Source organism: Triturus cristatus, chromosome 10 (assembly GCF_964204655.1).
Source record: "Triturus cristatus chromosome 10, aTriCri1.1, whole genome shotgun sequence".
In the NCBI taxonomy this organism is placed as follows: Eukaryota; Metazoa; Chordata; class Amphibia; order Caudata; family Salamandridae; genus Triturus; species Triturus cristatus.
In genome coordinates this window covers 1,090,096,368-1,090,115,384 of record NC_140593.1, presented here as the reverse complement: position 1 = coordinate 1,090,115,384, position 19,017 = coordinate 1,090,096,368, and the positions used below count along the sequence as shown (strand labels likewise).

The 19,017-nt window shown below is 46.8% G+C and overlaps 1 long non-coding RNA gene across 2 annotated transcripts in view; it reads left to right on the top strand.

Moving 5' to 3' along the window:
* Positions 1-19,017, top strand: part of LOC146796617 (uncharacterized) — a 105,345-nt gene that overhangs the window by 45,144 nt on the left and 41,184 nt on the right. The window contains exon 2 of one of the 2 annotated variants that reach the window (XR_014969642.1): positions 7,801-7,925. The exons of the other annotated variant lie outside the window; for it this stretch is intronic. This is a non-coding gene — a long non-coding RNA (uncharacterized LOC146796617). The remainder of the gene's footprint in view (positions 1-7,800; positions 7,926-19,017) is intronic. 2 annotated transcript variants of the gene reach the window in all.

The following is a 19,017-nucleotide window of genomic DNA, read 5'->3' as shown; positions in this document are numbered from 1 at the left end:
GTGTGCGCGCTGCATGTGAAGTGTAATTTAAGCATCGCAACCTCTCTAGTATCTCCATGTGCTTCTGCCTTTGCGTATCTAGTGTCTGCCTGCACGTCTCCACCGCTGGCCATTTCGGCCTCGAGACTAGTGAAGGTCTGCTCGGAGCGACTGATTTCATCATCGAGCTGCTTTCTAATGGACCAGCTTAAACCCAGACACCGCCCTCTGATCGCAGCCTTACCCCCATCCAATAACATCCTGTGTCAGTGAGAGAGCCAGTGTTGTCTTCAAAATATGTGCTTATCGCCTCATCTATTGCCTGCCTGAAGGGAGGGTCTTCCAGTGCTAGAGGTTGCAATCTCCAGAGATGAGTGGTGGGCCCCTCTCCTTCACCCTGGAGTTGCAGCGCGTGAGGGTTGTGGTCTAAGTGCGTTTTACCCATGTAGTTTGCTGCCGCACACTGTGTCAGTACCTGCTGGCTCGCTACAAACCGTCAATACGGACATGTAGACCATGAGGGTGAGAGTAAAAGGACTAAAGACGCGACCGTGGGTTAATTGTTCTCCAGACGTCGGACAGACCCCAGCAGCGCAGCCACTTGCCCAGAGCATGCGCATTAGAAGCTGCATTAGTGTGCATCAGTGGAGGGAAGGACCTTTCAATGGTGGTGTCGCTGACCGCATTAAAATCACCGCCAAGAAACCATGGCACATCACACCAGCACAACAGTATGTCTGACAACATTGCCAAAAACGCGCCCTGGTTCGTGTTCAGGGCGAAAATGGAGCCTAACACTATGTGTTTCCCATTCAGTTGCCCTTTAGATAGGACATACCTGCCACAGGTATCGATCTCGGTCTCCTCTGGCGTGAAGAGTGTCCCTGGCGTGATCCAGATTAGAGCCCCCCTGGCATATGAGGAATAGCCTGTGGCCAGGACCACTGCTGTAGTCTGCAGATTTCAGGCTGGGCTATGTGCGTCTCTTGCAAGAACGCTATGTGGGCTTTGTGGCACTTAAGATACACAAATGTTATATCTGCGTGACGTGTATGTAGCCCCCGGACAGTCCAGGTAATTACATTGGTGGGTGGCATACTTCAAGAGTGGAGTGTGGTACTGCGCACATCCAACCCGGTATCCCAGGAGGCAGGTAGTCAAGCACAGCGCAGTCAAGGATCGCGCGGCATAGACAGTGCAATGTCTCATGAACGATGCCTCGTAGTACTTGCATGAGAGGGAGCTGTATGGGACAAAACTTGGGGAGAGCAGAGGGATCACTGTTATCTGCCCAAACATTGAACAATGCCATATGGCAACTATTGGCTATGCATGCTGGTTCAAATGTGTCGGGTGGGGGTTGCTTGCGCGTGGATAGCAAGGGTATCGTAGCGCTGTGGGCATGTTTGGCTTAAGTAAACGCGTGGTGTGACAGTTCCGTGTCGTGCACCGGACGCCTATTAGCCAGTACGACTGTGGGCTTCATAACTTTATGAGGTCGAACACAAGATTGTTGTTCTACCAATCTACAGTGTCTATCAATGGCAACTAGTTTGCTAGGTGCAGGTAGCTGTTGGGGTGTGCGTTACAGGCTGACGCGCTTTGGACTGTCCCTCGATTATGCTTTTAGTGCTGTGCTATTCCCAATTCTTTGGGGCTTGTGGTGCCACCACACTCTAGGTTTGTCGGAATCAAAGGGGCATTCCGCGTTAATTTACTGGTTCCCGCCCCACACCAGCCAGTACGTGCTTGCGCGGTAGCACAGGGGGGTCAAGATGGATTTGCAGATAATCAGGTTTTAGGACAATTTATACATTACTGTTCATTCAGATTATATCGTCCGACGTCTGTGCGTGATGTCTGGCAGCTGTACGGAGTCTAGATCATCAGATCTGGCTGGCGACGATCCAGACATGCTCAGGCATGGGGCAGATTGAGTCTCTGGGTCTGGGGACAATGGTTTGTTGCTGATTGCCGCTGCTATACATAGGGCCTCTTGCCTCTCCATTTGCCTCTGCTCCACATTAGGTGCCGTTACTTGTATTTTTGCCATTTTGGATTGTTCACCTCCTCCCCGGCGACGGTTTCTCTTGTTCTGCCGGGGGAGCTGTTCCACCCCAGCCGGCCTAGGCCCCATCAGCAGGCCCGATTCCTCTAGCCAGTCCCAGACCTCTGATGGCGCATCAAAGAAATGCGATGTCCCTTTCGCGGCCACTCGTAGTTTAGCTGGGAAGATTAAAGAGTAGTGAATGTCAAATCGCGGAGCTTACGCTTTACTTCGGTGAAGGACCTCCTTCTCGCCTGCACCTGACAGTATAGTCCGGAAATAACATTATTTGCTGGTTCTGTACTTTAATGTCATCAAGTTTACGGGCTTTCCTTAGCACTGCGTCCCTATCTCTGAAATGTAACAGCCTGAAGAGAAACGGCCTTGGCTTGGCTCCCGGTGGAGGCCTGCGTGCTGGCACGCGGTGGGGGCGTTCCACCACAAATTGGGCCGATAGTGTGTCCTCCGACAGCAGGTCTCTCAGCCAGTCTTCAACAGGGTCCTGATCCTCCACTCCCTCTGGAAGGCCCACCCCACGGACGTTGTTCTGGCGGGAGCGGCCCTACGCATCATCCAGCCTGTCTTCTAGTATGTTTACACGCTCCACCAGGTCCTGCAGGGCAGCAACGTAGCTTCTGGTGGTCAGCTTCAGTTCCTGCAGCATTTGCTCATTTGTTTGTAATCTGTCCAACACCTTGCGGTGGTCCTCTCGCAATAGCCTGAAGTCAGACCCCACTCCGTCTATTTTTGTCTCTAGTGCGGAAAGGGTGTGCTCCAGACGGTTCCCAGTTTCTCGACTGCATTAAGGACTGAATTCATTTTTGCGGAGAGTTCCATGGTCGGCACCTCTAGCTTCTGCATGGAGGTCTGTTGTTGCGCCGCTTGTGCCTCCGGTTGCCTGGCAGTTTGCTGCTCATTGGTTCGCAGGCGTCCCATGACCAGTTTTGCGCGGATGGCATGTGGTTCCCTGATGCCTCCCTTGCTTGCTTCTCTGGGTGGATGCACTGGGTCCGAGGTGGCGCATCTCTGTGTAGTGTTCACCGCTCCGACGCCTGCAGATTTGCTTCACGCAGTGTCGCCACTTGGGGTGGGGACAAGCGGGCCGCAGCAGTGACCACACCTGTTGCTACCTAAGTTACTGACGCCGGGCTGACACTGTTCCAGCGATTGTCTTCACTGGCATGCCAACTGCCTGGCCGCCAGTCACAGGCAGTCCTGTGTCTCCTTGGCTATGGCGGAGGCCTCCTACCATCTTTATTTGTTTATCGCGTCTTGTTTACTTGCTTGGTTTCGCACTGCCAATTCACTGCCCCTGCTGCGATATATCACTGTTCTCTCTTGGTGGCCTGGGTCTCTTCTCAGCAGTGCCCTGCTTCCTCCGCCACTACGCAGTTGCCGTGGAGGTACAGGATATTGGAACGGGGCAGCGTGTCAGCTCTATGTCCCCTTCTTCTCCCCTTAGGTTGCTCCTTCCTGCCTCTCAGTCACTATTTACTGCAGCTGGGGGGTCTCGCCATGCAGTCCCTGGTGTCCTGCGGTTTCACACCCGCCCGCTTGTCTCAATTCATCGTTTTCAGGTGGCCTCAGGTTAGGGCAGGCCCCTCAACTGCCAGCACATCTTGCAGCTCGCTTTGCAATTAGGCGCTCTGGTCGCAGGGCTGCTTGCGCTGCTCCTTTTCTGCTGCTTATTCTTATTCCGGTTGGGGGCCTTGCCCACAGCTCCCGGTCACCACCTCAAGCCAGCCTGCACAGCACACGGGTCAGGGCGACAGCGAAACTCGCCCCAGTGGGCCCATCGCGACTGCAGCAGCTCTCTCACCCCCAGCCCAGCTCGTCCCGTCTCGGCCTCACCGTACCTCTTCCCGCAGCAGCCTCCAGTGTGTGTGAGGCAGAGGCCTTTCACTTTGTGGCCACAGCCTGCCTCGTTGTCAGCACCTCCAACGCCTTAGCCCGTCACTCGGAGCTAGTGCCTCCAGGCAGCGTCAGGATAGGCCCAGCCCCACAGTCGCCAGCTCGTCCTGCGTTACAGATGAGCGCTCTGGCTGCAAGGCGGCCCACACTGCCCCAGCGTCCATCCGGCAGTGATCCGCCAGTCCCCTTTAGCGCCCTGGGTCTACGGGACTTCAGGAGGTCATCGCGTGCCGTTATGGGGCTGTGGGGCACTATGCTCGGGATAATTGAGGTTTCGTCCAAGCCGAGCTCTAGGAGTTCGCGTCCGCCATGATGGCTGGTTAGCCACGCCCCCCCACCTCCCACATAGCCTTTAAAGGGTTGATACGGGGACCTACAATGGTTCCATTATTTCTTTATTGGTAGAGAACTCCACCACACTAGAATTTGTGACAGACTCTTTCCATCTCTTCTTCTCATCCCTTCTGCTTAACCAAGCTATCCGCTTTCCCACCTTGTTCCAAGACTAATTCAGCTCCATTTCATGCTGATTCATCACTAATACTGACTCCATTCGGAGGCCTCTTGCCAGGCTCTCTTCATCCGCATGTCCTCTTCCTGCTAAATGGAAGAGGTGTGTCATATTGTTGTAAAACTGGCGCATCCCTGTGTTTTGGAAATGTCAGAGAGCGGTGCTGCCAAATTTGGCCCAGCTCCCCGCTCTGACATTTCCTTGTAAATATGTCCCTTTGTGTCATGTAGAGTTGGATGAGCGCATGCCCTTAGTAAATCTGGCAAGCAGTATTTAACGGTAATCAAATCCTACACATTCTTTGTACTGGTCATGAGAAGAAGAATGATTATCACTCAAAGGCCCTGATTACGATGCCGGTTGGAAGAGCGTCCGACCGGCATCGTGGTGGAATAGAATCCGACCGACTAGTAGTCGGAGGTTCCATCCGACGAACTAGAATGTGAACGCCCATGAGGCGTCGGAAACATCAATTTTTCATTTGTGGCTTGTGTAGCGGCCAGAAAAGGGCTGCAACACAAGCTGCATTGGGAAAATTGATATTTTCAAATATCCATGTGCTAGGCACCATGTGGTGCCTGTCACACGGAGTATGTTTGAGGGGGCAACAGAGGTGGCCCCCAGGCCTCATAGCGGAGGCCACAGAGGGATGGGGGCACTGCTTTGGGCCCCGAAAGTCTGTTCCTGACAGCCTTTCAATGGCGGTTAGACCACCATCGAAAGGCTGTCTGAAAGGGACATCGTAATCCCTATGCGGCGTTTGTAGGTATTTACATTCCGTTCAACGGTCGGACGGTCTCGGAATCGTCGATTGGTCCCTACGCAGCTACCTCTGACCACCATGCATCATAATGCGGGAGTCAGACTGTGGCACCAAATGTCATTCAGACCACAAGGGTGTAGGGTACCTTTTGTGAAAAAGTTAATCCCAGGGAAATAGTATCCTATGTCCTAGCGAAAGAAAACTCTTTCCTCTCCTCAAGTCAAGTCAAGTCAGAGGCATTTTTATAGTGCAAAACATATCACTCCGAAGAGTCTCATGGCGCTTGCGGCGGCTCTAGTGCGGAGTGACAGAAGAGAATTACTGATCAAACAGCCATGTTTTCAGTTTGTTACGAAAACAGCTGTGGATGGGGATGGATCATAGGTCTACAGGCAGTTTATTCCAGGAGGCCGGGGCTAGATACGAAAAAGATCTACCACCTTGTCTAGTTGTGTATATTCTAAAGGGAGTAAGCAAAGACTTGGTGCTGGACCTGAGTGCCTTCTGAGGCTTGTACCAGCAGAGTTTTGTGGACCAGTATTGTGGATTTTTCCCATAGAGATACTTATGCGTAAGGCATAAGACCTTAAAGAGAATAAGCTTTCTCACTGGGAGCCAGTGTAGAGCTCTGAGACATGGGGCAGAAGATGTTCGATAAGGCAGGTTCAAGATCAATTTAGCCGCAATATTTTGTAGAGTCTGTAATTTGTTTAAAAAGGTTTCATTAATGGACTGCAGAAGTGCGTTACAATAGTCCATTCGGTTGGTAATAAGACCCTGAATTAAAGGTTTTCTTGCTTCCAAGGGGATCCATTAAAAAACTTTCCGCAGCGTGCACATTATTCCGAAGCATGAACTAATAGTATGATTAACCTGGGCACTCATGGACAATTGATTGTCCATGTGAAAGCCCAGATTACGAACCACCTCTTTGGGGACGGGACAGGTGCCAAGGTCGGAAGGCCACCAGTCAGACGACCAGTGTTCATGCGCTTTCCCAAAAAGCATAATCTCAGATTTAGTACCGTTCAATTGAAGATGGTTACTTTTCATCCACCTGTTGACGTGGGACATACAGTTTTAAAAACGCACCATGGTTTCATTCGGGTCAGGACCCAGTGTGACTATGATCTGAGTGTCATCAGCAATCATACGATATGACATCAAATCAGTAGGCCCTGATCACTGGGGCCAGTGGGGTCATGTACAGGTTAAAAAGGGTAGGACTCAAGATGGAGCCTTGTGGTACTCCCATCGTGGCAGGTCTTGTGGAGGAGATACTGGATCCCGTCTGGACAATGGTTTGACGGTCCGAAAGATAACTTCTGAACCATTTCAGGGCCTTACCACTGACACCAATCTCCCACAGCCAATGTTCTAAAATGCTGTGAGAGATGGTGTCAAATGCAGCCGACAGGTCCAGGAGTACGAGAAAAGCTGATTGGTGCCTGTCCAGAGCCTGTCTGATGTTATCTGTGACCTCGACCAATGCCGTCTCAGTGCTGTGAGCAGCTCTGAAACCAGACTGTGAAGGGTCCAGTAGATTGTGACTCTACAGATGGACAACGAGTTGCTGATTAACGAGGGATTCCAATACTTTCACAAAATAGGGGAGTAAAGAAATTGGACGGTAATTGGAGAGAAGTTTAGGATCAGCCTTGGGCTTTTTCAAAATGGGCTTCAAATGGGCAGTCTTCCAGCTTGAGGGAAAAACAGCTTCTGCAAGTGATTTATTAAAGAGATCTGGAATGTTGTCTACCAGTGCAGGGGCAATAGTTAAAAATATCTTCGGGGGGATCAAATCACTGGGAGAACCCGATTTTATCTTTTGCGAGGCCCTGAGTACTAATTTGGAGTCAACATTAGTAAATTCATCGAGAAGATGGGAGGGGGCGGTGAAGGCATCAGGCTCATTAGCTGGATCCGAACTATTATCATAAAGAGTCAAAGATCGGTGAATGGTTAAAATCTTTTCTTCGAAGAAGTTGGAAAGAGAGTCCACCCAGTGTTGCTAAACAGGTGCAGACGACTGGTTTCTAGGGGTTGTAAATTCCTTCAGGACCTGGTAAAGCTCCTTGGTAGAACTGCCTGCCTTATTTATCCTGTCGGTTAGGAACAATTTTTTTGCCGCTTTGATTAAAGTCATATAGCAGTGGTGAGCTTCTTTATAAATAGCACGGTCATCAAAACGTTTACTCTTGCACCATTTGCGTTCCGCTGTACGACAGATAGTCTTTGTAATTCTGAGTTGGTCAGTATACCATGGAGCAGTTCTTATCTTGGACTTTACCTGTACCGGAGGAACAATTATATCCAGTACAGTTGAAACTGCCTCTTCTAAAATATGTAGTGTCTGATTTACATCTAGATCAGGGCTAATTAGGTCACAGGGGAAATGTTCTAAAAAGAGAGGCAGAGTAACTTTGCGCCAAGGTCTTCGTATGGAGAGATCGCTTTTCAGAGGCTTTTTTATTAACCTATTTCCTCCTCAGCTTGCAATCTTCATCCAGGTCTAAGTGTTGAACTATATAAATCAGGCTCCACGTACCTTTTCTGACTAAAACAAATGACCCAATTTAATACTGGCAGGTGGGAGATGGTGAATGAGCTGCGGACATGCTCCTGTGGCAGGCATGGAGGAGCGCAGAGAGGAGGAATAAGCACAGCCAAATGGTGCAGTCCAGCCCTGCTACAGAGAGAGGCATCTGCAGAAGGTAAGGAGGGTATGCACTCTGAGCATTGTCACATAGCTGTTTTCAAAGCTCCATGCCGGAGGTGCCTAGAAGCCGAAGTTGACTGAACCATACAGACAAAGGGGAATTCTAGTCCAGATACAGGCTGTAAAAGGTCTGGATCGAAGAGGGTCATCTCCGTCTGGTTTTTGCCTCTATATTGATTTTCTTGGTGAAGAGCAGGTGGGCAAAGATCCCTCTTGGCAAGCAGACTAAGTGCTCTTCTTAGAGTCCGATCCATATTTCATAAATACCAGCACTATCTTTGATAAATAGACAGAGTGGCCACTTCACCGCCTGCAATGGGAGTACAGGGGCATTCCATTTCAATTCTTCCACATTTACACATCAGTTCATCAAAGGGGAGACGAACTTGAAACTGTATTTAACTGGCCATGTGATTCCCTGTAATTTGGGCATTTTAAAAATCCAAGATCAAAAACAGGCTCCAAGGTCCTTTTCAGTATTACATTCCATATATGAGTGTTATTTAGGTGTTTCTGTGTGAAATAAGAGGTGTCTCATTTGTTTTAGTGTCACCAAACCATTGCCATTCACCCACAATATTCAAATCATCATTAATCATTTGGGATCGTGTCAAGGACTCCCTAAGATAAACTCCCCAAAACCTGAGAGTCATTGTAGTGGTTGAAAACTACAAAAAGCTAGAATTGTGTGTAGCATTTCATCTTACAGCAAGGTTAATAAGAATTTCCAGTGTTCAAAGTACTGCAGAGTGGGGATTCTGTCTTGGATGAGTTGGAGATGAGTCCTAGTTCAGCAGGATGTGGATGGGGTGTTTTAATAAAGATTGGATTACTAACATCTGAACCCTCTGACCTCTGTCTTTTGCAGTAAATGGTGGCCAGACCCATCAACTCAGGGGACTTACTGAGACCCATTTCACTGCTAGACTCCCTTGTGAAAGTGGCCGGGCGCGTTGTTTTAAATAGACTGCAGTCGTGGGCTGAGGACACAGGTGTCATCTCAGAACTTCAGTACGGATTCCGTCAAGGTTTAGGTACTGTGTAACAGAGCTTCATACTGGGAAAATATACTCAGGCAAAAAAAGGGAGCCTTTTTATGTGTTTCGTTGACCTGAGCTCGGCGTTTTACTGAGTCAATCACCAGAAGCTGTGGCGCATCTTAGAGGACATGGGTGTGGAAACTCAACTAATTAATTTTTTAAAACAGTCTTACCTTGATGTCCGGGCCAGGGTCAGCTATGGTAGAACTGGTGAACTTAGTCACAGCCTCCCTTTCAGGAAGGGGGTATGGCAGGTGTGTATTAGCCCCACTCCTCTTTACCCTCTACATAAATAGTCTGGGCGATACTTTATCAAGGGAATGCCAAGATCTACCTAGCATAGGCAAAAGGACAATTGGTGCACTGTTATACGCTGACGACGCGGTCTTGTTAGCCCGCACTCCGATCAGCTTGTAGAAAATTGTGTCGAGCTTTGCATCTTATATGTCAAGCCTAGACCTTAATGTTAATATTACCAAAACTTTTATCATGAAATTTAGCAAGCCCAGCGTCAAGTGCTGTGACATTTTTATAAACAACGAAAAACTTTGCTACCCACTTCTCATACTTGGGAATCGTCTTCGATAGAAGGGGCTCATGGGCAAAAGCCATCAATTGTAGAAAATTGCTTTTTGCCAAAGCCATAGGTGCTTTGATCAACTTTGCCAGGAAATTAGGAAAGCGTCCTATTAACGACCTGTTGACAATATACAAAGGAAAAATGTACTTCAGTTGCTCTGTATGGAGCTGGTATTTGGGGGCTATGGAAACGTAGAGTCTCTCCAGCAAGTTGAGAATAGGTTTCTAAGATATCTTCTAGCTGTCCCGAATAGCACAGCCACGTATATTTGCCACGCCAAACTGGGACTGTCATACCTGTCCGACCTAATTAAAATCCAGCCAATTTTGTTATTGCACAAGGTTTGGGCAGGCGTTACCACTGGTCTCAACCGGGACACGATAAAAGACTGTTTGAACTTGCAACGGGTACAATGTATTCCTTGGCTTGCATATGTAAAAAACTTTATGCATGACTTCGCTCTGAGTACTTTGTTTACCCCAATAGACTGTCTCTTATCACGAGGAAGGTATTAAAGGTTTAATGCACCAATCATTTGGAGATGATTAGATTGTCCTCTAATATTATGAAAATATAAGTCAGAGCTAAATGCCCTTGACCCAAACCTTATCTACTGTCCACCCCAAGAAATTATGACAGGTTGCTATTGATGCGCCTACGCCTAGGCAACTTTCATAACTTGGTTACATTCTCTCAGATAAATGATTGGTCATGCTCTCTTTGCCCATGCCCCTGCGATGAAATATCTGCACAATCAACAATCCACATTTTATTATTCTGCAAGTTTTAATCACGAAAAGATGGCCTTATCTGAAAATGCAAGGACTGAGACAATGTAGACCTGCTTTCATTAAGCTATAATTCCTAGATGATGAAATCTTTACCGACCACATTGTAAAATATCTGAAAGAGGTGGTCAGAACTAGGAAAACTATGCAAGGTCCTTTCTTCAATTAAATGATCATGGTTTTTATCTATGTCATGACTGTGCACCTAAATCAGCTTCTAGTTCTTCGTTTTGTAATTTTTAACATATACTTGTCAAATTTTAATTACATGAATTGATATATTCTCGTTCATTGTAATGTATTGTGCTTTTATGATTTGACATTTTAAATCGAGTAAAGCGGATCTTGACTTGACTTGACTTGACTCCTACATAAAGCTGAAGGTCCTCTGGCTTACTTTTCTACATGCACTGGTGTGAATTCCCCTCTCTTGACCCATACCCCAGATACCCTTCCTTCTCACTAGCAGGTAATCACTTGCCTGCAATCTGTCAGTCTTCTAAGCTTCCTCCCTTCTATCTCTTCACCCCACAAATCATTTGCATAAACTAACATATCTCTGAAACCCCTCTAGCATTATCATCTAACTCCTACATCCTACATACAGCTAACATATCCTACATCCCGATGATCATGACACCTCACTACCTCTGACTCCAATCCAAACAAACTGAGGCAATAAATGTAAGGGTTTCTTCTGGGAACACTAAACTAAACTCATTAACCAAAACACACTAAATTAACCATTAACCTTGAGTTCCGGAGTAGTGTGCTCCTACTCACCAGAAAGCACTTCAATACCTTGTCAGGGATATCAAGTGCTATATAAATATAGGAGAAGGCTGACAGGTACGCCATCTGGTTGGTGAAATAACCAGCGTGGGAGGTGGGACCGTGGGCACGGTCCGTCCGAAGTCAGGGGAGGCTAAGCACAGTCACTGAGCGGAGGATGTATTGGCATGAGTGGGAGGGAATCACAGGTCCGTTGCAGCGTGAGTAAGCGTCTGCTATGGTGAGTAGATTAACATTGTGTCCACCGAAGTGGAGCTGGAGGATGTGGGTAGCAGGGTGGGGTCTCGGCCGATAACTCGAGTTATCGGCCGAGACCGCACATGAACGTGGCAGCCAGGGCATAAACCCAGCATTTCCGCAGCCTTCGGATTTATTCCCTTGACACATTTCTTCTCCACCTCTGTACCGTCTCCGGGACCCACGCAGTGGATCGGGGACCCGACTCTGCTACCCACATCTGGAGCTCCACTTTGGTGGACACATCGTTAATCTGCTCACCATAGCTGACGCTTACTCATGCTGCACCAGACCTGTGATTCCCTCCCACTCATGCCGGTACATCCTCTGCTCAGTGACTGTCCTTAGCCTCCCCTGACTTCGGACGGACCATGCCCACGGTCCCACTTCCCACGCTGGTTAATTCACCAACCAGTTGGCGTACCTATCAGCCTTCTCCTGTCGACTTACAGCACCCCAAATATGGCAACCCGGTCCTGAAGATGATCCTGATTAAATAGGATCGAAACGTCGTTGACCGATCTTACAGCGCAACTCACGGCGCGCACATTCAACTTTGGTTCGTAAAAGTTTAAAATCTTGCTTAATCACTGTAAACAACTATTCTTACTGAACCATTGATCCTTGTACATATTTTTCATCACCTTGTCACCTTGCGTCTCTCGCTGTGTTTTTCACTTGTCACTTGCGCCGTCATTCATTGCATCAGGAGCACAACGTGCACAAAGTCCCTTTGGGTTGCCTTCGCAATTTATGCTCACAGTGCTGATATAACTGTTTTGTATAAACTGTGGTTTTAAATATATGATGCCATGAGCAATTTTGGAAAACTACCGGGAGTCTCCCCTTTTTAGGTCTCGGCTAGCGAAGGCTGTTGCGCAGTCTCGCTGGCGAGATTTTATGTTTTCCAGTAGTGGGGCTTGAACCCGCCCCTCTTCTCCATTGGCTGGCCTCTTAAATGCTGGTCAGCCATTAGAGAAGAGTTTTGTCTGTCAATTCAAGCCTCGTCTTTTTCGGATTCGGAGGTGTGTTTTTTCGCTTCTTTCTCTTTTTTAGGCCCCATCCCTTTTACACTGGTGGGCGTGTTTTTTTTTTGTTTGTTTTTACAGGGACGTTCTCGTGTTTATTCGTGTCTCTTGCTGGGATGTACAGAGCGATTTCCGAACATCTAAGATAAGCTATCTTTGTTTATTTACATTTCTTGTTCTTTGTGTTTTACTGAAATGTCTGGGAGAAGAGACCCTAGATTTTCAGAGAATCAGTTAACAGATATGGTTGATGGGGGCTTGGCAGAGTCTGCCAAGATGGCGAACGTGTCTGCCTGAGGCTCTGTGTTGGCCCGACCATTACCATCCATCCGTACCAGAGGGACCTCACAGAAGAGCAGCATGGTGGTGGCACACAAGCAGAACGCTAGCAGACCCCGAAATTGCCGGCGCTGAGGGATGGGAGAGGCGCCGTGGGGCAAGGCGGCCGCCGCCGGGTGCGTGGCTGCATCCAACATGGCGGTGGCCGGTGATTACCCCTTGAGAGAAGCAGCAAGTCAAGGCACCCCGGCCCGCATGACGTGACCCTGGAATCGGGGAGGAGTCCCAGCGGAGGAGTACAAACAGCACCGAGCCCCGGGGGGATCTGGCCGGGTGCGAGAAGGCCAACGCCGGGGCAGGGCCTCTGGGACAAGACCAATGGTGCGAGCAGCACAGAAGAACCAGCGACTGCAGCCCAGCAGCTGGAACCAGGAGCAGCCCGATACCCGCGGAAGAGGGAGGCAGCACATCATAGGAGGCGGCACGGCCAGATGTTCCCGGTGGCTGTCCCCGCTTCCCTCATCACACCCAACCCTGCCTACCTGAAAGCCACCACCGTGATCCAGCCCGGAGAGGACACTGCAGCTGAAGAGACCCGGGTCATCTTCCTGGAGGCCGGATCTCAGCCCCTGGTGACAGCGCACCTTTCTTCCCGGAGGAAGTGGTGCTCGGGCCCAGGACACAAATTGAACACATGCAGCGACAGTGAGAGGTGAGCCCAGTAGCCCTGGCCTGCAACTCAACACCAGGACTCGATGTACGGGGAGGGGGATTGAGGCCCTCGGAGTCTAGCTTCAAGGTGCGGGCCGTGAAGGGGGGGCCTAAGACCTGAGACTTTCTTACATCTCCCCTTTGCACCCCGAAACATCAGCAACGTTAGGACGCGTAGCTTGAAACAAGCCCGAAACGTAGCCTTGAAACAAGCATTGGCGTAGCCAATAGGTCTCGCCTTTGGGGCATTATAAGTATTTAGTTATGCAGCACACTATCCTTCGTTCAACAACATCAAGTGTTGCATGGCTAAACACTTATAAGGTCCCAAAGGCGAGACCTATTGGCTATGCCAATGCTTGTTGATTCTTCCTTGTAATGTTGTGTACATACACATGTATCTGCCTTTCTCATTGAATCCGGTTGAGACATTGTTGTAAATTTCGCTTACTTACCCAGATCTCAATCTGGTCTATGGGTTATACTCCTGTTGTCTTTTAAACTATTAGAAAGTCGGCATTTACTTGTCCTAACCACTTGTGCCTTCCTTAAGTGTCCTGGGTCATATGGCTGTGAATGACTGCTGTTGGGCTTTGTGTATTCCTCCCAGACAGTGAGACAAAAGGGATTGGTGTTGGAAGGATGGGCCATTTTTGGCAGGATGACTGGGGGTAGAGCTGTGCCCTACCCCACTTACACTTCCTAGGACTTGCCTTCAGCACACACAAAGTAACATGACACCAGCCTTTTGTCACGCCAGACTTCTTGGAGCCTTGTCAGGAGAAGGGAGGAACTTTCCAGAACCAGATATTGGGATGGTCCCCAACCCCCACTTCAGAGACTGGCACTAGTTATAAATATTGGACCTCCTGAGCCACTCCTCAGTACATTCCTGGGCCCGTGGACATTACAGCATAAGGACTGCCTTGCCCCCAACCCATGAGGACTGCCCTGATAGCACCAGAGGACTTCCCTGCAGCTGGACCTGCCTGAGCCCTGTTGGCCTCTGCTGAAGTGAGTTCCTGATCCTCAAGTGGTGCCTTCCCTGGTCCGGGATCCTTGGCTGCCATCAGTTGAGCTCCTCCTTTTAAGAAAGGTGAAATCCTGAAGGTTTGGGCTCTTCGCAAACAGGCCTGTTCTCACCAAGACTCCACTGCCCCCAGCACACATTTAACCCCTTCGATGCGCATGACGGAGCGGTTCCGTCATGCGCATCGGTTGCGCTGTGCGTATGACGGAACCGCTCCGTCATGGCCCCACCCGCGCAATAGAACCTTCAGCACAGCGCGGTAATCTGCGCCGCGCTGAAGGGGTTACGGAGGAAAAACTGAGGAGAAATAAAGATTTCTCTCCTCGGTACGTCTCCCCTGAGAGGGCGTAGCATTTTGACGGATTCCCAGGTTTACCAGTAATGGTAAATCTGTGAATGTGCCAAAACCTATGGGCGGATGCATGAGAACACGCACACTCCACCCTGCCTCACAGTAGACGCAAGGCAGCGAATTGCGATGTGTTGCTATAGATTTTTCGAGCCACTCAGGGCCACACAAGATGGCCTTGCGTGGCTTGATAAATCTACCTTATGAGTTGCGTCACTCTTGCGTCGTGTTGCGTGGCACAATGGCGACACAACTCTTCGATAAATGTGGCCCTCATTTTCTTGACCTATCGCAGTGAGCGCCTAAGGATATGTATGGCAAGGGTGTAGGTCAGCCTGGAACAGGTCACCTCGCATACTTAACGTTACATTGTTGCAAATGTCTGCAGACTTAAGATGTTATGCCCTAGAAGCCTCCAACTGCTTAATTTGCAAGGTATAAATGATTTCCCTGAATTTTTGACAGGTGATCCAAATGCGTACCAAAAGTGACTCGAAATTGCTTGCTTAAAGCGCGCTGCTTTAAAATTTAACATTATGGCACTAGAGGGCGCTATTGTATTACATTGTTCCACTGGGACTTTGATCAGCCCGGTATCAAACTGAGAAATGTATCCATCCCACAACGAAGTGCCCGCATAAATCACTCGGAAGAAAACAAATTGTTAACTTTAATTTAGTAATTTAAACCGTTGTGAGATACGCTGTTTCCGTGAGTAGTCGGATGTTTGTTTTTGCTAAAAGTCAACCCCCAACATGCTCAGGCCTTTAGTTTCTCTACTCGTTGTAAGAAATGCCCTGCCAGTCTCAGCACGCATAGTGCTTTTGGCTCAAAAGAGGGTTGTCGGTTTTCATCTCCAGGTGACTGCTGTGTGGGTGAGGACAGTCTGTTGCTACGGGCTGCTGTCATTTGTGTTTCGTGGGAACATTGGAAATAGTCTGAATTTTCGGTTGTAGGAGTGTGTAGTTAGTAGTTGTGTTGGAACTGTTACTGGCAGTCACGCAGGGGCAATGGATGGTCCTGACAAGGGCCCAGGCACTTTTTTTTGTTGGCACAAATTAAACACTGCCACCCAGGCTATGCATCTATTTTGATTCCTGTTTTGTCCTGCTGAAATTGCACAGTTGTGAATGCACCGTGCGATAATGCTGTTTTACTGCTCCTAACCTACTTGTCTCTCTAATATTTCACATCGATAAAAATGTCACCTGGGTGAATGAGCCATGCTGCAATGCTGCTTGGTAACTCGCTGACTTTCCCCCTTGTTAATGCCTCAAGTGTATGCTCCCTTGCCTTTTTCTCTTGCTGAAAATGCACATTGGCAAACGCCCCTTGCAATAGTGTTGCTTAGCTAATGCCCATGCTATAATGTTGTTATTCTACTCCCTAAAGTGATATGCCCTTCTAAAATTATGAAATTGACCAAAGCCCCATGCTATATTGCTTCCTGAACTGGGGTGGGGGGATTAGTACAACAGAAGTGGCGGAGTGAGGCGCTAGCCCGGCCGTCATGGCATAACGCCTCACTCCGCCTACGCGGCCCCCCTTGTACCATAGTGCAAGGGTGTCTGCGTGCATGAGAAGATTGTTTATGTGCAGGAAGGCCCTTCCTACACATAAACACTCTTGAAATGCCATTTTGTCACTTCTATGTGTGCTGTTTAATGCAGCACACATGAAAGTCACAAATTGTCATTCTTTTAAAAGAGTGTTTATGTGCAGGAAGGGACACCTTCCTGTACATAAACAATCCAAGGCTTTTTGCTTTTTCCATGTGTGCTGCACAAGGCAGCACACATGGAAAAAGCAAAAACGAGGAGAAATACAGCATTTCTCCTCGTTTTGCCAACTTAAGTCCAGGTTTTCCCTGGTCTTCATTTTGGCGCTGCCTCCTATTTACACTGCCCTTGTAAATAGAGGGCAGCGTCAAAATCAATAGGTGTTGCGGAGGAACGCCCACAGCAACACCCACTGCCCGCCCTTTCGCGTTAAGCATAGCGTGAAAGGGAGCCTTATTTACAAGGCAGCGTTAAACCACGTTAAGTGGCTTAACGCTACCTTGTAACTAAGGCGAAGTCCTTATCACCAGGGAAAATCATAAAAAGTGATGTTTCCGTGGCGATAGGGGCTTGTACATATGCCCCTCGGTGTCTTGTTAAAACTGCATGCATGGTTGCCCCATGCCACACCTTTGTGCACAGATGATATATAACATTGCAGCATGCAATGAGGTATAGTGTTCCAGATGACGTTGAACCCAGCAAAGGATTTTTGGACCTGGTATTGCATATAGGAAACTGCATTGCATATTCCTTTGAAGCAATTTAGAAATGGGCTTTGCAATATGCACTTACCTGGGCAACGTGAAACTAGCATAATAACATGAAGCTGACATGATAGTATACAGTGCCATGTCAGTTTTCCAGGGTGTGAAATGTGAAATATAGAGGGGAAATGTTTGCGGCATTGAGAAGTATGCATAGCAACGTATGATGCATTGTGGCAATTTAACAACTTGTGTGACAATGTATGCTTAACTATTGTGTGATGCAAATGGCAAGGCAACATATGAACCAAATGCCCATTTTTATTGGACAATGTGAAAGCATCTCATTTTCTAAGAGCAATGTAGTACTGGCACCATATAAATGGACATGGGGTATGTGGACTTAAAGTGGCCAATGGTAAGCTGATCTGACTGTGGAGCCTGGAGGCAGTTCAAAACTGGCACTGTAATACGAAAACTGACATGACATTTTTATGATGGCAAAGTCGATAGTTTTGTAGAAATCTCTGCTGAACTTGTGTTATTGTAAAAAGTGGCACGGCAATATCCTTGAGCAACTTGGAAACTGATATTTCCCTGTGAATAGAGGCCTGGCAATTTCCTGACGGGTAAGTGAAACTCACATGGCAATGTAGAAAATGACATAACATTTTAGTGGAAGTACAGGCACTGTTATAACAATATTCTCTTAACAGGGGTAATGTTAAACCAACAAGGTAACTTTCTGGAGAAAAGTGGGATCACAGGTGCAGAGACAGACTATCAATGTAAAAATATCGACTTGCACAAATATCGAGGTAAAAATATTGTGGGTCAGAAATATCGTCAGAAAAATATCGAGGTCAAGAATATCGATTTTACGTAAGTAATATCGATGTTTAAAATATCGAAGTGTTTAATATCGTTTGCAAAAACTATGGTTGTTATGAATATCTATTTTTTATTATTGTTGTGTAGTTTAGTATATATTTTATATGTATGTTTTTTGTATGAGAATTGTTTGTATTTTTATTATATGTGTTAAAACTTTAGTAGTTATTCATTTTTTTATTTGAATTTTGCGTTTTAGTACCGTAGCAGGTTGTGGGTTTATAGGGGAATAGGGTGGGATGTAATTTAATTATATTACATGTATTGATTATTTTTAGTAGTTATTAAAAAAAATTATTTGAATTTTGCATTTTTAGTACCGTAGTGGGTTGTGGGTTTATAGGGGAATAGGGTGGGAAGTAATTTAATTATAATAAATATATTGATTATTTTTTATTTATTAATATTTGTTTCATTGAGATGTTATAGTGTTAAATGTGGAAAGCATTTTTTATGATTTAATTAATAATTTGTTGTTAATCATTTTTAACTAATTAATTGGCAATTAATTATGGTAATTGTGTAAATAATTTTAGGTGTGTGTTGTGGTATGTATAAGTGTAAATAGTGCGAAGGGTGTGAATTAATATATTTTTAATTGATGATTCAATAATTAGTTGTTAATTTTCATTAATTAATTAGTAATTAATTATGGTAATTGTGTAATTAATTTTAGGTGTGTGTTGTGGTGTTTATAGGTGTAAATGGTGGGAAGTAATTTATTTTTAATTGATGAATTAATAATTAGTTGTTAATTTAAATTAATTAATTAGTAATTAATTATGGTAATTGTGTAATTAATTTTGGGTGTGTCAAATACACAAGGGTTCAGCACTATATAATGTACATTTGTTTGTCAAAGTTCAAGATTCACACCAAAAAATGAATTATCCCAAGTCTTCATTTCTTGAAAAAAATATTTTCTTCTTTATTTTTCTTTAAAATGTTTTCTTTATTTTCAAGAGGTCAAGAGATCATAGCCAACGCGTTTCGTCTCACATCGAGACTTCTTCAGGGCTATTCAAAATACAATACAAAAAATATATATTACAAAACCAAATTTTAACATCCTTCACATACAAAGACAAATACAACA